General features: G+C 36.4%; 1 protein-coding gene across 1 annotated transcript in view; it reads right to left on the reverse strand.

Annotated features, from left to right (window-relative positions):
- Window positions 1-20700, reverse strand: part of col8a1a (collagen, type VIII, alpha 1a) — a 161554-nt gene that overhangs the window by 111818 nt on the left and 29036 nt on the right. The window contains exons 2-3 of the mRNA XM_039744865.1: window positions 15226-15289; window positions 10086-10172 (exon numbers count right to left, since the gene is read on the reverse strand). The gene's annotated coding sequence lies outside the window, so the exon portion shown is untranslated. The remainder of the gene's footprint in view (window positions 1-10085; window positions 10173-15225; window positions 15290-20700) is intronic.

Here is a 20700-nt window from a genome sequence, read left to right on the forward strand (position 1 = left end):
AAAAATGATGCTTCAGGCTAGACCATTTTGCCGAAATTTCATTGTAGCAACTCAAGATCGTACTCAGTAGTTTCTGTGGCCAACATATACTTGTATGTATGCCTGACAACTTCGGGGCATGCTCCTAATGAGATGACGGATGGTGTCCTGGGGGATCTCCTACCAGATCTGGACCAGGGCATCACTGAACTCCTGGACAGTCTGAGGTGCAGCCTGGAGGCGTTGGATGAACTGAAATATAATATCCCAGAAGTGTTCTATTAGATTTAGGCCAGGGGAGCCAGTCAATGGTATAAATTCCTTCATCCTCCAGGAACTGCCTACATACTCTCGCCACATGAGGCCGGGCATTGTCATTCACCAGGAGGAACCCAGGACCCACTGCACCAGCATAGGGTCTGACAATGGGTCCAAGAATTTCATTCCGATACCTAATGGCACTCAAGTGCCGTTGTCTAGCCTGTAGAGGTCTGTGCGTCCCTCCATGGATATGCCTCCCCAGACCATCATTGACCCACCTCCAAACCCGTCATGTTGAACAATATTACAGGAAGGATAATGTTCTCTATGGCTTCTCCAGATCCTTTCATGTCTGTCGCATGTGCTCAGGGTGAACCTGCTCTCATCTATGAAAATCATAGGGCGCCAGTGGTGGACCTCCCAATTCTGGTATTCTATGGCAAATGCCAATCGAGCTCCACAGTGCTGGGCAGTGAGCACAGGGCCTATTAGAGGATGTTGGGCCCTCAGCCCTCCCTCATGCAGTCTGTTTCTGATTGTTTGGTTACAGACATTCACACCAGTGGCCTGCTGGAGGTCATTTTGTAGGGCTCTGGCAGTGCTCCTCCTGTTCCTCCTTGCCCAAAGGAGCAGATACTGGTCCTGCTGATAGGTTAAGGACCTTCTACGGCTCTGTCCAGCTCTCCTTGAGTAACTGCCTGTCTCCTGGAATCTCCTCCATTCCCTTGAGACTATGCTGGGAGACATTGCAAACCTTCTGGCATTGGCACGTATTAATGTGCCATCCTGGAGAAGTTGGACTACCTGTGCAACCACTGTTGGGTCCAGGTATCGTCTCATGCTACCAGTTTTGACACTGACCATAGCCAAATGCAAAACTGGTGAAAAAACAGAAAAGATGAGGATGGAAAAATGTCAGTGGCCTCCACCTGTTAAACCATTCCTGTTTTGGGGGTCATCTCATTGTTATCTCATGATAATTTCATTAACACCACAGCAGCTGAAACTGATTAACAACCCCCTCTGCTACTTAACTGACCAGATCAATGTCCCAGAATTTTCATTGACTTGATACTATACTCTGATTAAATTAAAAAGTGTTCCTTTAATTTTTTTGAGTGGTGTGTATATATATATATATATATATATATATATATATATATATATATATATATATATATATATATATATATATATATATATATATATATATCCATCCATCCATCCATTTTCTAACCCGCTGAATCCGAATACAGGGTCACGGGGGTCTGCTGGAGCCAATCCCAGCCAACACAGGGCACAAGGCAGGAACCAATCCTGGGCAGGGTGCCAACCCACCGTAGATATATATATATATATTATAATTTAGTTTATTACATTTCTTAGTTGGTGCAACAGCTTTCTGGGTTGTGTGTCTGTTTAATCTCATATGTTACAAAGAATAAAGTCAGGCCTTTCTTGCTGTTGCTTATTAACACACTTCCCTGTATAAAAACTGAGACAGTTTGCCACTTTTTCTTTCTTAGTTTCTGTGTACAAACCCTTCCTTATGACGTATGACCTAAAACTACAAATATTCTGTTCTGCCAGCTCAGCTTCTTCCCATGGCCTGCTGGTTTTCCAATTCCAAGGCCAATTCGCAGTTTTCTGACAAAGTCAATCTTTGTTTTTCGAACTGTCTAAAATTAACCACTGTAGCTGTCTCCATAGCTAACAGAATGACCTCTCTCAACACTGAGATCAATAAACATTCTATTTCAGAAGACGGGTGGGTGCTTAGGTCTAGTCTGTGAGCATGTATATTAAGGGAAGCTGCCAGGATTTCTTGGGTAAACATCTGTCAATCTTGTGTTATAGCTTGTATTGTATATTGATGTTTAAAAGTTTACTTTTTCTTTGGAACCATGCAGAAAATTCCATCCACGGTCTTTGATAGTCAAAAACCACTGTGGTGGCTGAATTTCTTAATGCTAATTTTATTTGAAAAAAGACACTTCGGTTTCTTATTTTTCTTCAGCCAGAACATTTCTCAAAAGCATCACATTTTTGTAAAAAAAAAAAAGAGAGAGAGAGACCATGCAGAGGAAGAGAGGAAGCAAAGTACTTCATGGCACCTCCAAAGCTTCAGACATATGAGAATTGTTGACATTCAGAGAAATGGAAGTGTACTAAAATATCTGATATGACACAAATTTAAGTTGTACTTACTTGAATCTTCTAAGATTTTTTCAGTAAGAAAGACAGACGTTTTGAGTTAAATTACTTATTTAATGTAAGGAAGACCATCAGTAATTATATTCACTGATTATAGTGCGCCCTGCCTTGTGCCCTATGTTGGCTGGGATTGGCTCCAGCAGACCCCAGTGACCCTGTAGTTAGGATATAGCAGGTTGGATGATGGATGGATGGATGATATAGTGTCAGAGAATGGAAAAGTGTTGCATGTTGATTAGTACATGCAAGTAAACATTTCACTGCAAGTCAGTACATGGGACAATAATATTAGAAATGTATTAAATGTAATGAGGGTTGCAGTATTGATTCCCTTCTCCAAGACATCCACATTAACATGGACATTTAAGATTAAGAGCAGTCAGAACAGACTTTCTCCTATCATCAGTCCATCCATTTTCTGACTCTCTTATCCAGTTTATAGTCACCTCTCCCCCTCAGCACTGGTAGTGAGGCAGTAACCAACCATGGTCTGGGCACTAATCAGTCGCTGTCTTCGAATCTATGAATTATTTATTGAGCTGTTACTGTACATGAGACCATGGATGTTAAGCATGCTTCTATAACTGATGCTGATTTTTGTTATTGTTTAGGATTTAAACATTTTACATTTAATATGAGAATATGGATTGCAATGATCAGTTTACTACTACTTTTTCTTTTTGTTGTTTTTTCTTGGTGCTATCCCTTTGCTTGGAGTTGGCCACCTTGATAAGACTCTATGTTTGGCAGTCATCCACATTTTCCTTCCTCATATCCCTCCACACATTTCATTTCAATGTTTTCAAGTTTCTCTTTTTTCCTTATTGATTGTGTTTTTGCAGTGTACATTAATAATGGCCTTGTTGCAATTAATGTTGTGAATATGCATTGTGGATATCCCTGAGCTTAATTTCTCCATTTTTGGAATTAATAGATTTAGTTTTGAGCGTATATGTTTTATACTGTTATCCTGGTGGTTTTGTTTTTTGCATGGTCGATGACAAGTTCTGTCTGTATTCATCTTTTCCTGGCTGTGTTTGTGATGTTTATTGCTGCTATGCCTATTGGCAATTTACTTGACATTGTAAAAACATGTCACTCCGTTTCATCATGTTCTACCCATATAAAATGGCAATTCCTACCAGCATGCATCCGAACATTGGATTTTCTTCAAAAAATGAGGTGTTTCTTCATAGGGATAATTAAATCTAGGAAGTGATAGGATTTTTTATTTGACTATAGTTCAGGATTTTATTTTTTTATATAACAGTTTTGCCTGTCTCTTCTGATGCTTTTTTCTTGTAATTCCACTTCTTCAACTTAGCCCTTGGGTGATCTTTCTGAGATTTTAACAGATCTTTAATTTTGCTTGCCACCTTTTTATTATAGACCATCCCTAACTCCTTCAGTCATTTCTTCTTTGCTCGCCATTCTGCCACCTTTTTCCACTTCACAGTCTCTGCTTTTCTATATATCCCAAAATCATCCATCCGCTTAATTACTACTCATTCTTTCCATGTAAAAGTTGCAAGAAGTGTGAGAGTGAATATATGAGGGAGCGTTCCTATTAAGAGCCGGTCCAGTTAGGGTTATTTTCTGCTAAATACATAAATGTTAATGTAATTGTTGATTCATAAATGATCCCATATGGATATATGTGATAAGACCCTGCAAAGGAATTGCACACTGTCCCTGTGCATGACGTATATCCGATATCTCAGTTTATGGCAACCCACCATCAAGTTCTGAGAAAAGCTAGTTTGGAAAATGGATTTGATACAGGCAAATTATACATTTCTTTCTTCTATAATGTTTACATTATCAAAAGTCAATCATTTAAGATGTACAAATCTACTTTGTTAATTGTACATTAAAGACATGACACATACTGAAACTTGCTTTAATCATTTAAGTGGTAGGACACCAGAACCTATTCCAGCAGCAATGGCCACAAGTAAGAACCCAATCTGGATGGGGAGTTTTTTCATCAAAGGGCCTACCTCATCCCCAAATACAGTCCATTTAGAATTTCCAGTTAACACACACATCTCGGGAGTGTGGTTGGAAAACCTGGAGGGCCCAAAGAAAAATGCATGCAGAAATTGAGAGAATGAGCAAACTCAAAACTGGCAATGGTGAGGAGGATTCAATCTCAGGATGCTGGCTAACCATTGTGCCCCAATACTTGTGTGTTGAACTACGGCTGAAAAGTACATTATCACTGATTAGCAAGTTTGTGTAAGTATACTCTTAATAACCCTCGTATTTTACATTTCCTTGGCAACATAAGACTTAATCCTTTTCATAAATGGTTCTTTACTGAAAGTACAGTAACTGTGGCTTCAGAAACTGTCTGATTTTGTTTTTTCTTAGCTTCTGTATCACACAATGGTACCCTCCTGAGATCAATAAATTTTCTAGTGCTGACATTAATAGTAAAATTTGTGAGGGAGAATGCATTTAAAATGATGATCTCAGGAAAAAATAGAAATGTAACAGCTCCCTCAATGGTAACACTCTTTGCCTCTGTGATGTATTTCATGCATTTTAGCTGCACTGGTATGCATAAGGATGGCAGAAGAAAGCCACATGGGCTGTATGATGAGAAAATACTGTTCATCTGGAGAATTGCCCGTGAGCATGCTGAGCCAGGATTATTTATACATACAATCCTCAAACTCCTGTTTTACTAGAAGAGGAAAATGCAAAAAGACCAATAAAGGTGGAATAGGAACTTCTCAAAAAAGGTACAAGCTCATCAGATATTTTAGACAGAGTTGAAAAGTGAAACAATGTTATAGCATGTGTTCTTCATATCTGCGTGGGTTTTTTCTCCAGGTAATCTACAAAACAAATTGTCTGAATAGTCACAATGTTGATGTCTACATTATTAATGATTCCTGAGGTAGTTGGAAATGAGTCATAGTAGAACAAATCCATTGTGTTTTTGAAATTCTACAATCCAAGTGTAAATTAAAAACTTCATTTGAGGTACTTGAATTGTTCATATTAGTCCTAACTTAAGACTCATACCATAGAGTATGTTTATTTAGGTATGTGTTTGTGTATGTAGTCTTGTAGGTCTTGCAGTACATTTTCTTTTGCACTGTATTCTCTAACAAACTTTTTTTTTAATTTTTGAATAGGTATTTGTGTGCACTTGTCATCTCTTTTGGATTAGCTTGCTTCAAGGTTGTGTGGCAACTTCAAAGTTTGTATTGCAAGGGAGACTGGGTCACCCTTAATGCCCTCATGGGATCATTCTACTTATGGATCAAACCTGAACTTTCTCAAAATGTTGTAAGAATTAGATATAGGCTTCTGTGAGTAAAGCAAATATGTGAACCTGTTACCGTACCATGATGACAAATTACTTTGACAATACTCAAGTGGACTTGACAAATTTTTCTTTAAATAAGATGAATACAATGCTTGCAATAGAGATAAAGGGCAAGACTCCGTCCTGTGTTAGACATTCACAGTAAAAAAAAAAAAAAACTGTTATCAGTTGTAATAATGTTACTTTTAAAATGCTTTTTTCAAAGGTGACAAAATTCATGTGTTAGTGTTCAGTGATGTTTATAGTGTACTGACCTGTAAATAGTTATTCTAACCCCCATTGCTGCAAACATTTTTTCTTCAGTTCAACCAGTTAGGTCACTTTTTGTGAAATGAAGAGACAGGATTCAGTCACAGGTGGAGGGCAAACATAAAACTGATCTTCATTCTGCTTACAGTGAGTGGCATAGTTGTTCTTTCCATTTGAAGACATTTATTTCAATTTAATAGTCAAAAGGAGACACTCAATATATAGCAATGGTCTCTTGCATGACAGACTTATGTGCACCTTTAAACTGGTTCTTACACAGCAAAAGTTTAATGATTAGTTATCTAATGAGCATATCTTTGGGATATGGGCAAAAAGTATTACTATTATTAGGCCAATGCCTTTATTCAACTTGACCTACAACATATGAGATATAATTGGTCACATTTCTTATTGTTTTTCTAATGGGAGCACAGGAAGGTGATGATCACAAAGTGTCAGTAGCAGAATTTGAAACTCAGGGTTTGAAATCCAGCTATACTAAACAATTATGAAGAAAACATACAAAGGTCACATAGACAATGACCAGGACAAGGGTACAACTCAAATATTTGGGACTTGTAATGCAGCATTGCTACCCACTGCTTAACTATTTCAGCCTGTGTAAATTTAATTTTATTTAATAATTAATTGAATGTCTCTAAAGAAAATAGTTTTCTCAAAATTGGTATATATGGGAAAAAATATTTAATGCAAATTAAACATCTAGAGCAACTCACACAGAAATTTTTAAAACCTGTATCATTTAGAAAACACTGCCTCGCAGCACTAGTGCCGTGATTCTACTCTGAGCACGGACACTGTCATCATGGAGTTGCCAGTCCCTTCTCATCTGCTTGGGCGTTTCTATTGGTTCTTTGGTTTTCCTCTCACGGAGCAGGTCCAGCTAGTTGGTGATTCCTCTGTGTGTGTGTGTGTGTGTGTGTGTCTGCATGCACTGTGACTGAAGCTGCACGGAAGGCTGCCGGTCCACAGTGTCCCGGAAACGGATCAGGCAGGTTTAAAAATGAACAAATTGGGGACCCTTAATTATTGCCTTTTTTGCTTTTAAAATGCATAGTTGTATATATGAGAACTCCATCTAAAGGCAGTACACAATATGAGTTAAAACAGCTGTGTTAGTTTTACTCAGCTGAGTACAAGTCAAGTCAGGTCAAAATTCTCAATAGAAACCAGGTGAGAAGTAAAACAGGAAAGCAGACATCTATAAATACATGTTTTCCAGCAGGTTTTTTTGTATATGGAGAGCTTGAGAAACACTAATTCTACTGTATTAACAATACCAACCTTCATTATTTCTGCTTCCTAACTGAGCGACCAGTTTCCTACTACGATCAAAAGACATGGTGCCAGGTGGATTGGCTTCTCTAAATTACTCTGTTCTGAATATCGGTATGTGCCCTTTAATGGCCTGGCATTCCATTCAGAGCGGGCTTCTTTCCAGCATGTTGTTGGGATTTTTTCTACAGCTCTGCAGTATATTAGGATCTTACATTGATAGAGGCATGTTTAAAGGTTTCAACTAAATGAATTACTTTTTTGTCAACAGGGTATTATCAGCTATGATTTTATGGCAATGTATCAAAGAATTAATTTTTAATAGTATTTCATGGAGTGAACCCTTTTGTGTCTGCACGATGAGCTTCTTTTAATTCTTTATCTGGCTGCAGTTTGTTGGCTTCCTGCCATACAGTAGTCATCAATTTGATTTATTACAAAGTTATTCAAACATGTGTTATTAATCACGTAAATGCAATTGTCTTGGTATGGCTCATAAGAGAAACAGCTAACTTGTTTTTTGTAGCGCCTGCTGCGCCACCGCTTGTTCCAACATATTTGAACATTCTTATATGCCTTCTGTCCTGGTGCCAACATCAAAGGACCTTTTGCATACTTTCTGTTACCTCTAAAAAGAAAACCAACATTATTAAATTATATTTCTTTCATTGTTGGTTTTGCAAATTTACTAGATTTCTATCTTTTAAAATGCCTAGCATTTCATCTGCTAGTCTATCCTTCAAGATATTATAGCCAATAATTCTTCACAATATTATATGCAGTAGTTTAATATAAACTAGTTAAATGTAATGTTCATGAGCCTGCAAAAAAAAAAAAACCTGATTTGCACTTGTAGGGCACAGAGAAGCATCATCTGCTGAATGTTGACTGTACTGTAATAAATTTTTGAAATATGTCCTTTAGAGATTGTTTTTTGCTGCCATTACTATGAATCAGAAAGGCTTGTTTTTTCCTTGGAGCAGTATTAGTGATTCGGAAAAATATTTTTATGCATTTTGATTTCATGTGGGCAAAATTGCTTTATCCTTTGCATTGTAATGTTTACAAGCATTACTATATATGCTGGAAGTCTTATAATAGAACAACTACAAATAAGTAGGAGAGTAAATTACAATTAGAACTGAATCACATTTAGACATGCAAATATATTTGTTCCATTGTTTCCATTCAATGCAAGTAGTAAAACATATTGATAAATTGGTAGTGTCACGCATGCATTTCTGGGGATCACCTTCCAAGCTCATCTGAGGTAAGTGATATTATTCCGGGACAAGAAAGTGTGCTGACTCTTAAACCTGTTTTCTTTCATGTTCAGTTCTGAGAAACTGCACAGTGACGACCCCTAGTCCCGCCTACTCCTTCTGGACCAAAAATTCATTATTCGAGTACAGGATTCGTTCAAGGACATCAAGACCACAAACTGCCATTTCAGGTTGAGATGATTTTTTTTTTTATCTTGTAAAACAAAATGTGGACAGTGCTTAAGGTCATCAGTTGTATCATCAAATTCTCCCAAATGCTGCCTCTGCTACTACCTGGGTGGGCGTTCACATGAAAATTCCTGTTGAAAAGCTCAGCCGTTTCCTTTCTCTCACACTACATGATGTCACATAAACAAAGCATTTAAATCATAATTTTACAATTGCTTGAACGATATTTATTTACATGTATCTTACTGTGTATAGAATATCAAATATATTGTTTAAGATCACTGATTACAATAATCCCTGATTGTATATAATTTAAATATCTATATAGAGATCTGCAGTAAATTGTAATTTTTCTCATGATGACATCCAGTAACATGATCCTATACTGACCGAGAAAAATGAGATTGTTGGGTTTTTTTTAAAAAAAAAAACAGACAGAAAGATAGAGAATCATCAAAATAAAAAAAAAATCAGACTGATTGCGCAAATTAAAATCAATGTCAAAACACACATAAATAAAGGTTTGTTCTTCCAGCAAATCTACACTAAACCACAATTGGAAAGAATTCACGTCAATTCAAAATCTCAGATGACCAACTCCATAGCAACATGGCTGAGAACTGAATTCTATACAATATAAAACCCCCATTGGTAAAAAGAATGTACCGAAACATGTTGAAAAAGGCAATAAAAGTTTATAGGAGAACAAGATCATAACCGATCCATCTCATGAATTTGGCCATATTGTAGATAAAGGATTTCTAGAGTGAAGACAGCTCCACAAAACTGGGAGACATCTTTCCTAGATTTGCAAGGTTTCTGTATCCTATGTAGCAGGAGGAAACCTCAGAACCAAGCTGCTTTGGTTCTAGTATGCATTGCCAGCTTTAGGCAATCCAAAAAAAGTCTATGGATTCTGGCCACTACAATTTTAAAGCTGAGAATCAGGGGGTGTGGATTGTGGATTGATTAACCACAAGCATAATGCTTTGAAATTTGAAAGAGATGGACAGCTTCTCACTGGCATGGAGAAAGGGCAGCTACACATTTGAGAGGACAGTGTGTGAAGTGGAGAAAGGTATGCAATATAACAGTAATGGGGTACAAAATGTGAACGTAAGACAGTAGCCTAGATCTACTGAAATAAGTAATGTACTAAGAAGATTGGTCTGGTTGCTTTGAGTATGATCTTGTTTTATTTCTTTATAACCTTTCCTTGTTTCTAAAGTAAATTTAATTTTTTACATTGTAAAGAGACGGACAAAAAACAGGAACAATTGTTCCTGATATCTTACCTGCAGATATTTTCTGCTGCATACGTGTTCCCTTGGGTTTTCATCAATGCATGACAAACTGCTCACGTAGGCTTGGTTAATATTTTTCTGCAATTATAAAAAAATATATATAATTTTCTATCAATCAATCCTTTTTTTGGCCATATATTTTTCATTCTGTAAATTCTGTTAACTACACCCAAATAATATTATCCAGTTTAACAAATCTGGCCAAATTGAGATATTGTTGTCATAGTAGGCACATCTTGAGGATGATGGCATATTCAAAAAGAGTTCACAGGGATACAGAGAAGAATGCTCATGCTCCACTAATCAGGCCTAGAATTAAACCCTGACCTCCCAAACTGCAATGAGATGAAATTAGAAGTAGTTAAGTCATGAGTGATTAATACTGTCCAATTCAATGGCAAATTCTAGAATAGTTCACAGGCCAAAGTAAAAGCAATGTCTTGTTATCTGAAACAGCTTGAAAATAGAACAAAGGCAGTTTTACAAGTATTCTGAAATAAAAATCTCTCTATTATAAAAGAAAACATCACACAAGACAAGGAAGTGAGACATTTAAAACAAGTTCATGGACATCTAACCAAGCAGTTGTTGGAATGCTTTTGGCAGACATACATCATGTGCTCCCAGCTCTTAAAACAACGGCAAGCGACAAGGAGAACATGCAGCTAGCCAGCAGATGAACCAACCGCTTCTTCCTAGCATGTGTTCAGTCCCACAATCCCCCCCGATTCACAACATGAGCGGCAGAGACACAAAGTGGCAAAAGGACAGCTGTTGTACAGGCTTTGAAATGATCGACACAAAGCACAACAAGCAGAAAACGCAACTCGCCAGCAGCAACAAGCCAGCAGATGATCTGACTGCAACTCCTTAGCGTATGTTCAGCCCTAGCTTCACAATGGGAGCAGCATTATACGTCCTGCAAGAAAGAGATTTAACCACACCCAGGGCTGGAAATAAAGGATAAGTATTTTTTTTTAAGTAAGTAAGTTTTAAAGTAAAAGTAAAAATAATGCATATGCAACAATTCCCATGAAAATAACAATCTCTTTAAATTGTATATCTGGTTAACCAAACCTGGGGGTGGGTGAGCAAAGCAAGCAGGGGCAGAGCCCCCTAGTTCTTTATATGAAATAGTTAATAAAATTTTAGTCCTAATTTTTATTCCATGTTAAACTGCACGATTGATCATACTTGGAAGAAATCACTATAAAACATTCGATGTACATAAAAAAAATTAAAAGGCAAACACGTGCAAAACTGTAAAATCCTTTTAACTCCTCCCCACGCTCCAAAATATAATGGGGTGTAAAAAAAGAAATTTAGTTTTACCTAATAAGAGTTCAGTACTTAGCAATTTAATATTGGTTAAAAATAGTGGTACTTTCAAAACATTTCATTTTCTAGGGGTCTTACATTAAGAAAAATGCTTGAAAGTTCCTGACCTTGCATTGTTTGTACATTAATATATATATATATATATATATATATATATATATATATATATATATATATATATAATCTCCAATTACTAACATATTACAAAACAGACACACTTTATAAATTTAAGTGTAAATGTTTTAGCCACTGTGGTGGGCTGGCACTCTGCCCGGGGTTTGTGTCCTGCCTTGTACCCTGTGTTGGCTGGGATTGGCTCCAGCAGACCCCTGTGACCCTGTAGTTAGGATATAGTGGGTTGTATAATGGATGGATGTTTTAGCCAGAAGTCTGTAGTTTAGAGATACCAGGACCTTCTGAGTCATAAAGTAGAGTTTTTCTGGAAAATAAGACGTGTTCCCTGTTTAGTTTTATGTACTGTACTTGAATGGTGTTCAAATGCATCTGATCTGTTTATTCCATTAGTGAGTTTTAACAAGCAAGAGTCTATCCAGGTAGTGTTAGGCACAAGCCAAGTACTTAAAGGTGCTATAAAAAAAATAAATAAGTAAGTTAAAACAATTGATTCATTGAAGTCCTGGAGATTCTAATGACAATACATAATGTATCCAATGATGATAAAATCTAGAGGTCAAGTGACCCAAAGTTTTGGCTTATCAAACTCCAGTAAGTAAGACCTTTGTTTAAAATTAAATTTATTTTCATATATTTTACAGTATTGCATAAAAGCAAGAATGTCCTCATGAGAAGCTTCTGTTGCTGCCAGCAACTTTACAAGACGCATCACTGCAAAGAGCTCCAGAATAAGAGGAGACAAAGTGAAAATGCTAGAGTTTGTGAAAATAAAAGATATTTGGAGTCCTGCACATATGCACTTAAATATCGTGAGTAGGGAAGCTATAATATTTTCCCAAGAAACCAAGGCATATCGCCTGTCAATGCAACAGCTATTCCAAATTCCTTCAGTTTGTCAAAAATAACATTGCGTGTATGTGAGAGAAGAAGAGAGGAAATGAGAATTCTTCATCAGCCACCAATTCAATACAAAGGAAAACATTGTCACTATTAATATATCTGCCAATGTACAGCAGTTACAGTAAATGAACACTGAGCTCTATCATTCTGACACAGTAGTCTATGTATTGAATTGTTTTGACAGTTATAGTGTCCTCTGCCATTTCCTGTAGCAATAAATGTTTCAAAAGATTGGCAAAACACATGTACTCTGCTGTGGTTTAAAATAAAAATGTGACTAGGAGGCATCAGAGCTGTGTAAACTAGTCATTAATGTTTACAAGAACGACCTTGAAAAATTCAGTGATATAAATACAATTGAATAGAAGACATCTCAGCATCTGGAGGATATTTTTTCTTTTCACGGTCAATGCTTATTTTCACTGTAGATGAAGGCAGATGATTGAACTGATTAGTACAAGGCAGCAATGAATGTGACATTCTGGAGTGCAGAATAAGGGACCAAACTGTTTTGTTTGAAAATTGTAATCTTTTTGTAATGTACTGAAATTCTTATTTTCTATCTCATGCCTGGAGCTTTGTAGTTCATTTGGGGATGTGTGAATGTTTTGGCTGTAGTTCTCCTTATAATATATATTTGATCCTATACAATTCTTGAAATGTAAAATAATCTCAAGATTGTTGCGTGAAGGAACATAAGTTACTTTAAATTATTTTTTATTACTTTAATGCAATTGCAGTCTCAGGGATCTAGTCCCTGGCTCTTGTCTGCAGGTTTCAGAGTGGTATCTTAGGAGTCTGTGAAGCAGCCTGGGGGGCTGGCACTTAAAGGGTATGGAAATGTAAGTATACTTTAATGTGAGTAAGGTATCAGATAACAAAAGATAACTTTTCATTGTTTTGATAAGCTAACCTAGCATATTTGTATTAATTAGTGATAATATGACATATTTGTGATGATTTTAAAATACACTGAATGGGGGAAAATTACATGCTTTTTTTACCAGAAATAGTGAATTAAAAGTTTGTAAGTGAATTATCAAGACTATGAAGAATGCATTTGTATTGTTCCAGGATGTGGCACTAGGCAGAGTTATCAGAATATATGCACTTAATACCACACACCCCACATCTATTCACTTCAGTTGACACCTGTAAGAGAGCAAGGAGGTGGCAAGGAGTGTGAAGGAGACACTTAGATGGGCCTGTTGGTAAGTAGCCTCAACAATTTTCTCATTGATATGGAGGCAACAACATTTATTTATATGGCACAATTTCAGAAACAATGTAGCTCAAAGTGCTTTACAAGATGTCAAAAAGAAAGTTATAAGAAGAGAAAAACAAATATGATTAGGCAATAAAATTAAAGAATAAGTAATAAAGAAAGGAAAAAAAAAAAACAAATTCATCTAAATGATCTTAAAAACAGATAGAAGAGTAGCATCCTTATATACAGTGTCATGATGTAAGTCTCTAAGGATGAGTCCAATGATAAGGACAGAAGGCCGCTGGGAGGACGTAGAAAACAAACAAAAAAAATCCAGATAGGCTGGAGAAAAAACAAAATCTGTTGGGGTCCAAGGCCAAAAGACCACCCAGTCCCAATTGGGCATTCTACCTAACATAAATGTTCTTCAGTTTTTCATTTCAAAGTCTTGTTACTTTACAGACACCTTTTAAAAAGGCTAACCTGACAAAACTGTCACTGAAAGACTGAGAAAGTTTTATTTAATGTTTAATAAGTCTTTTTTGATGGGTATACTTGCTGAACCTTCAGTCTGTCAAAATAACTTTGCGATACTTCTTGCTTTCTTCACACATACAGCAACCTGGAAAAATCCTAGATAATACACTATATCTTAACCTTGGTACCTGCTGGGATGACTTTTCTGAGGTTTTTGGGCAAACTTTGTTCAAACCTGGAGTCAACCTGGCAAAACGTGTGAAAGGAGTTAGAGCTAAAATGGATTGTAAAAATGCTGCAGTAAAGAGGCAGTTCTGATAAACCAGATATTATCCTTGGTTCACAAAATATACATTTGTCAGCAGAATTGTGACAATAGACACATACTGTACTGTGCAAATATATATTTGGAAACCTGCTGCATCTATGATCACAACGGCAAAGTTTTGCAATTTGTCAGTCAGTTTCTCCAGTCTTCTATGGGTAAACATGGCTGCTCTGCTCTCTGTTTGCACCAAAGAAGAACAGCGGACATTGTTGTGATTTTAATCGATTGAAGGTGAAGCAGGAGAAAAAGTCATTATTGGTTTGTTACAGTCATGGTTTGCACTTGCTTAGTGTTGTCATCAGTAGTGGATTTGGATGGGTGTACCACTCCTCCATCATGCTGGACACCTTTATGACAGTTTTTGAACATCTCAATCCATTCATCAACATTCTCCTGTGGTAAAACACAGTCTCTATATTGTGCAGGATACGCAGGATGCATCCTATGGATTTTGGCCCCTGGTACACTTTCACCGCATAAAAAGCAGTTCACCGCTTGCTGCTTTTCTTTGGTACAAACATTTAGCGAAGCAGCCATATTTATACCTAGAAAACAACAGCAACTGACTGATCAAAGTGGAAACTTTACCACTGTGACTATAGACACACCATGATTCTACATGTGCATGAAGAAAGCTATATAGCCAACCCAAGCGTAATTAATGCAAAAGCATGTGTGTGTACACATATAACATGTCACCATTAACTGCAAATGAAACCACAGTACATAGTGAAATTTGTGCTTACCTGGACTGATTTCCCATTAGCACTGCTTTTATTCCTCTCTACAGATCAGTTATGCTGGTGCCACCTGATTAAAACAATAAAACATAATTATTTGAGGATTACTTAATGTTTACTTGCAGTAGGCTATTTTGTATCACAGTCACTCAATCAACATTAAATTTCCTTACATTACAATTATTACTATTTTTTATGATGATGATGATGATTTACAGTTTCAAATATAACTTTCCTTAAAAAGTACACACAATATAGTCTGACTTTGTACAGTAGGAAGCATACTTTCCAAATAAAGACTTTCTGCATTTTTTAATAAAAGAGACCTAAAAGAAAATAAACTGAGAATCTTATAATAATTTGCTACACATTTATTATACTGTAGACTAAATAGATGAAATTTAATCCCACATTGAAAAATTAACATAGGAACACAACCCTTCAACTGCCAAACAGATTCAAAGGGAGAAACGGTCTGTTTCTTTTTATCTTTAAGCCTAGAATTACCTTTCATGTTCTTATGAAGATGTACTGTAATATGTCCTTGTACTTTTTTTCTCAGCTTCTTAATTTTAAATAGCAGTAAAAAAACAAACTGGATTAATGTTTAATAAAAAACATAACTGAAAAATCCACACAAGCTTGGAAACATATTTGAATATACAGTGTGTGTGTGTGTGTATATATACATACATAAATTTATATACTATATATATATATATATATATATATATATATATATATATATATATATATATATATATATATATATATATATATATATATATATATATATATATATATATACAGTGGTGTGAAAACTATTTGCCCCTTCCTGATTTCTTATTCTTTTGCATGTTTGTCACACAAAATGTTTCTGATCATCAAACACATTTAACCATTAGTCAAATATAACACAAGTAAACACAGCAGTTTTTAAATGATGGTTTTATTATTTAGGGAGAAAAAAATCCAAACCTACATGGCCCTGTGTGAAAAAGTAATTGCCCCTGAACCTAATAACTGGTTGGGCCACCCTTAGCAGCAATAACTGCAATCAAGCGTTTGCGATAACTTGCAATGAGTCTTTTACAGCTCTGGAGGAATTTTGGCCCACTCATCTTTGCAGAATTGTTGTAATTCAGCTTTATTTGAGGGTTTTCTAGCATGAACCGCCTTTTTAAGGTCATGCCATAGCATCTCAATTGGATTCAGGTCAGGACTTTGACTAGGCCACTCCAAAGTCTTCATTTTGTTTTTCTTCAGCCATTCAGAGGTGGATTTGCTGGTGTGTTTTGGGTCATTGTCCTGTTGCAGCACCCAAGATCGCTTCAGCTTGAGTTGACGAACAGATGGCGGACATTCTCCTTCAGGATTTTTGGTAGACAGTAGAATTCATGGTTCCATCTATCACAGCAAGCCTTCCAGGTCCTGAAGCAGCAAAACAACCCCAGACCATCACACTACCACCACCATATTTTACTGTTGGTATGATGTTCTTTTCTGAAATGCTGTGTTCCTTTTACGCCAGATGTAACGGACATTTGCCTTCCAAAAGTTCAACTTTTGTCTCATCAGTCCACAAGGTATTTTCCCAAAAGTCTTGGCAATCATTGAGATGTTTCTTAGCAAAATTGAGACGAGCCTAATGTTTTTTTGCTTAACAGTGGTTTGCGTCTTGGAAATCTGCCATGCAGGCCATTTTGCCCAGTCTCTTTCTTATGGTGGAGTCGTGAACACTGACCTAATTGAGGCAAGTGAGGCCTGCAGTTCTTTAGACGTTGTCCTGGGGTCTTTGTGACCTCTAGGATGAGTCGCTCTGCGCTCTTGGGGTAATTTTGGTCGGCCCACTCCTGGGAAGGTTCACCACTGTTCCATGTTTTTGCCATTTGTGGATAATGGCTCTCACTGTGGTTCGCTGGAGTCCCAAAGCTTTAGAAATGGCTTTATAACCTTTACCAGACTGATAGATCTCAATTACTTCTGTTCTCATTTGTTCCTGAATTTCTTTGGATCTTGGCATGATGTCTAGCTTTTGAGGTGCTTTTGGTCTACTTCTCTGTGTCAGGCAGCTTCTATTTAAGTGATTTCTTGATTGAAACAGGTGTGGCAGTAATCAGGCCTGGGGGTGGCTACGGAAATTGAACTCAGGTGTGATACACCACAGTTAGGTGATTTTTGAACAAGGGGGCAATTACTTTTTCACACAGGGCCATGTAGGTTTGGATTTTTTCTCTCTAAATAATAAAACCATCATTTAAAACTGCATTTTGTGTTTACTTGTGTTATATTTGACTAATGGTTAAATGTGTTTGATGATCAGAAACATTTTGTGTGACAAACATGCAAAAGAATAAGAAATCAGGAAGGGGGTAAATAGTTTTTCACACCACTGTGTATATATATATATATATATATAAAATTGTTTGTGCTATGTTGTTGAAAAAGCAACTAGATCCTCATCTGAAATAAAGTTGTTTCTTGATTTTAATCTAAAATGATATGTACAAAATATAAAAATGAATAATAATGCATAATGTTATTATATAAAGTTATGAATAATATGCATTTTAACTATATCTAATAATGTTAACAGAAGTCACACTGTAGCATGCATATAAAAATAAATTAAAGTTATATATTTTTTGGTTATTTTACAAATTCTTTTTTTCATGGCACACTTGTATAGTGATTATAACTTCTGCTTCACAGCTAAAGAGGTCTGGTTACTAGCTGTGTGTAGCCTGCATATTCTTTTGTGTTTCTGCATTGTTTATGTCTGTATGTTCAGGTTTCCCCAATGATATTCTTATATGGTTTACTGGCATATCCAGCATAATTACAAATATTTGCATAAATGTGTCTTAAAATAGATAGATAGAGAGATAGATAGATAGATAGATACTTTATTAATCCCATAAACAAACAGTAATAGTGGGTAGTCGTTTCCATGAACGCAATATTCTAATTCAAATGGAAATACTAAATTAAAATGTATTGGAATTTACAGCATATAATATAATGCAGTATTATATAATACAATATAACAGTATAATATGTGTTAGCTTTCTGTTAACATTGTTTTCATTTAAGCTTTCTGTTTACTACTTTTTTTTATATTTAATTCACTTAAAAGGAAATTAAGACAATAAATTTCATCAAGTGACACCTATATAATTATACATAGAAATAAACCATAAACATGTAGGATACATATCTATGCACATCACAAAATGAATGAATGTGCTTGGAGTCTGCTGGAGCCAATCCCAGCCAACATAGGGCACAAGGCAGGAAACAAACTCTGGGCAGGGCGCCAGCCCACCGCAGGGCACACACACACACCCACACACCAGGGACAATTTAGGATCACCAATACACCTAACCTGCATGTCTTTGGACTGTGGGAGAAAACCAGAGTACCCGGAGGAAACCCACACAGACACGAGGAGAACATTCAAACTCCACGCAGGGAGGACCCAGAAAGCGAACCCGGGTCTCCTAACTGCAAGGCAGCAGCACTACCCACTGTTTCACCATGCCGCCCTAAATTAAAGTCAATAACACTTAATATTTGGTTGCTTATACTTTGCTAGTAATAAGTGCCATGACTCAGTAACAACAACGAATAGTGTTTTTTTTTCTTTTATTGCTCTTTTCCAGGCTATTACCACAACCATTTTCAATTGTTGTTTGTTTCGAGTTTTTCTTTTTATTCTCCTTACATTTCCTCTTCAGGAGGTGAAAGGCAAGCTCAGTTGGGTTAAGTTCTGCTGAATTGACTTAGCCTGTCTGAAATCTTCCAACTTTTTTCCCATAATGAAGTCCTTTGGCATTGCGTTTGTAATTATTATTCTACTGTATGATGAAGTTCCTCTAGATTAGTTTGGATGCATTTCTCTGTAAATTGACAGACAAAATGTTTCTGTAGATTTCTAAATTCATTCTGCAGCTACCACCATCAGTTACATCATCACTAAATATTAATAACCTGTTTCAAAAGTGTCCATGCAAGCCCAAGCCATGACACTACCTCCTCCATGATGGTCAGATGAGATTATGCATTTTGAAAAATGAGTAGATCTTGTCTTCCTCCATATTTTGGCCTTTCCATCTCTTTGGTAGGTCTTTTATCTTGCTCTCAACAGTGAAGAAAACTTTGTTTCAGATGTTTTGTGGCTGATCTCTGTACTTTTGTGCAAATTTCAATCTGGTTTTCCAATTCTTACTGCTGATGAGTGTTTTACATCTTGTGGTATGGCCTCTCTATTTCTGCTTTTGAAGTCTTCTTTGAATGGTGGATTGTGATACCTTCACCCCTGCCCTGTGGAGGTTGTTAGTGTCACTGACTGCTGTTTTTGGGTTTTTATGCACAGCTCTCATAATGTTTCTTATGTCAGCTGTTGCTGTTTACCTTGGCTGACCTTCAATGTTTATTGATTAGAACACCAGTGGTTTCTTTCTTTTTATTGAACACTCGAAATTGTTATATAGGTTATGTCCAATATTTGTGCAATGCCTCTACATTGTTTTTATCTCTTATCTCAGTTGGCGTTTCTCACATAGACTGTTCCCTGGTTTTTAACTTTTTATAAAACATGCAGTTTTTTCAGGTAAAACCAAAAGCTAAACTCAAGAGTTCGCTTTCAGAGCTATTTATTGTTTAAACAAGCAATCTAACCAGTCACACTTAAATAAAAGGAAACGCCTGTCAGTAACATGATTCTATATTTTTGCTCACCTAAAAAATTGGGAGGTTTGCTACTAAAAGTGTTATCTTGTATATTGTTTAACACATGCAAATGTCAATACCAGAATATAAAGGCTGGAATTCTGAATTCCTATCTCATATTCATATTTTGATCTCAAACCGAAATTTCATCAACAAATGAATTGACCTGGCCATTCCAATAATTTTGGAGGGGACTGTACTATGACTATTCTAACCTTTTGTGACAATGAACCTGTTATGCAGATTCCAGTGTTGACTGTGCCATTTGATTTACGAAAAGGAACATTATGTATAAATAAAACAAAATTTTAATAACACATGGTAAAAACATCAAGAAAGAATGATAATTTCATAAGGCAGGGGGTCTGCAAAATCAAAACTGGAGGACCATAGTGGCTGCAGGTTTTTAATCAAAACCAACTTCTCACATTCTGGTCAAGCAATGCTTTTATTCTTCATTTTAGTTGTCTCGCTTGTTAAAATGTACCACCTTTGATTGCTTGCTTTAGTCGTAAACAGCTTCATTTACAGTCTGTAATTGCTCCTGATCTATACTAATAAAAGGCAAATCCCTCACTGACTGACTGACTGACTGACTGACTGACTGACTCACTCACTCACTCACTCACTCACTCACTCACTCACTCATCACTAATTCTCCAACTTCCCGTGTAGGTAGAAGGCTGAAATTTGGCAGGCTCGTTCCTTACAGCATACTTACAAAAGTTGGGCAGGTTCCATTTCGAAAT

Source organism: Polypterus senegalus, chromosome 2, assembly GCF_016835505.1.
Source record: "Polypterus senegalus isolate Bchr_013 chromosome 2, ASM1683550v1, whole genome shotgun sequence".
In the NCBI taxonomy this organism is placed as follows: domain Eukaryota; kingdom Metazoa; phylum Chordata; class Cladistia; order Polypteriformes; family Polypteridae; genus Polypterus; species Polypterus senegalus.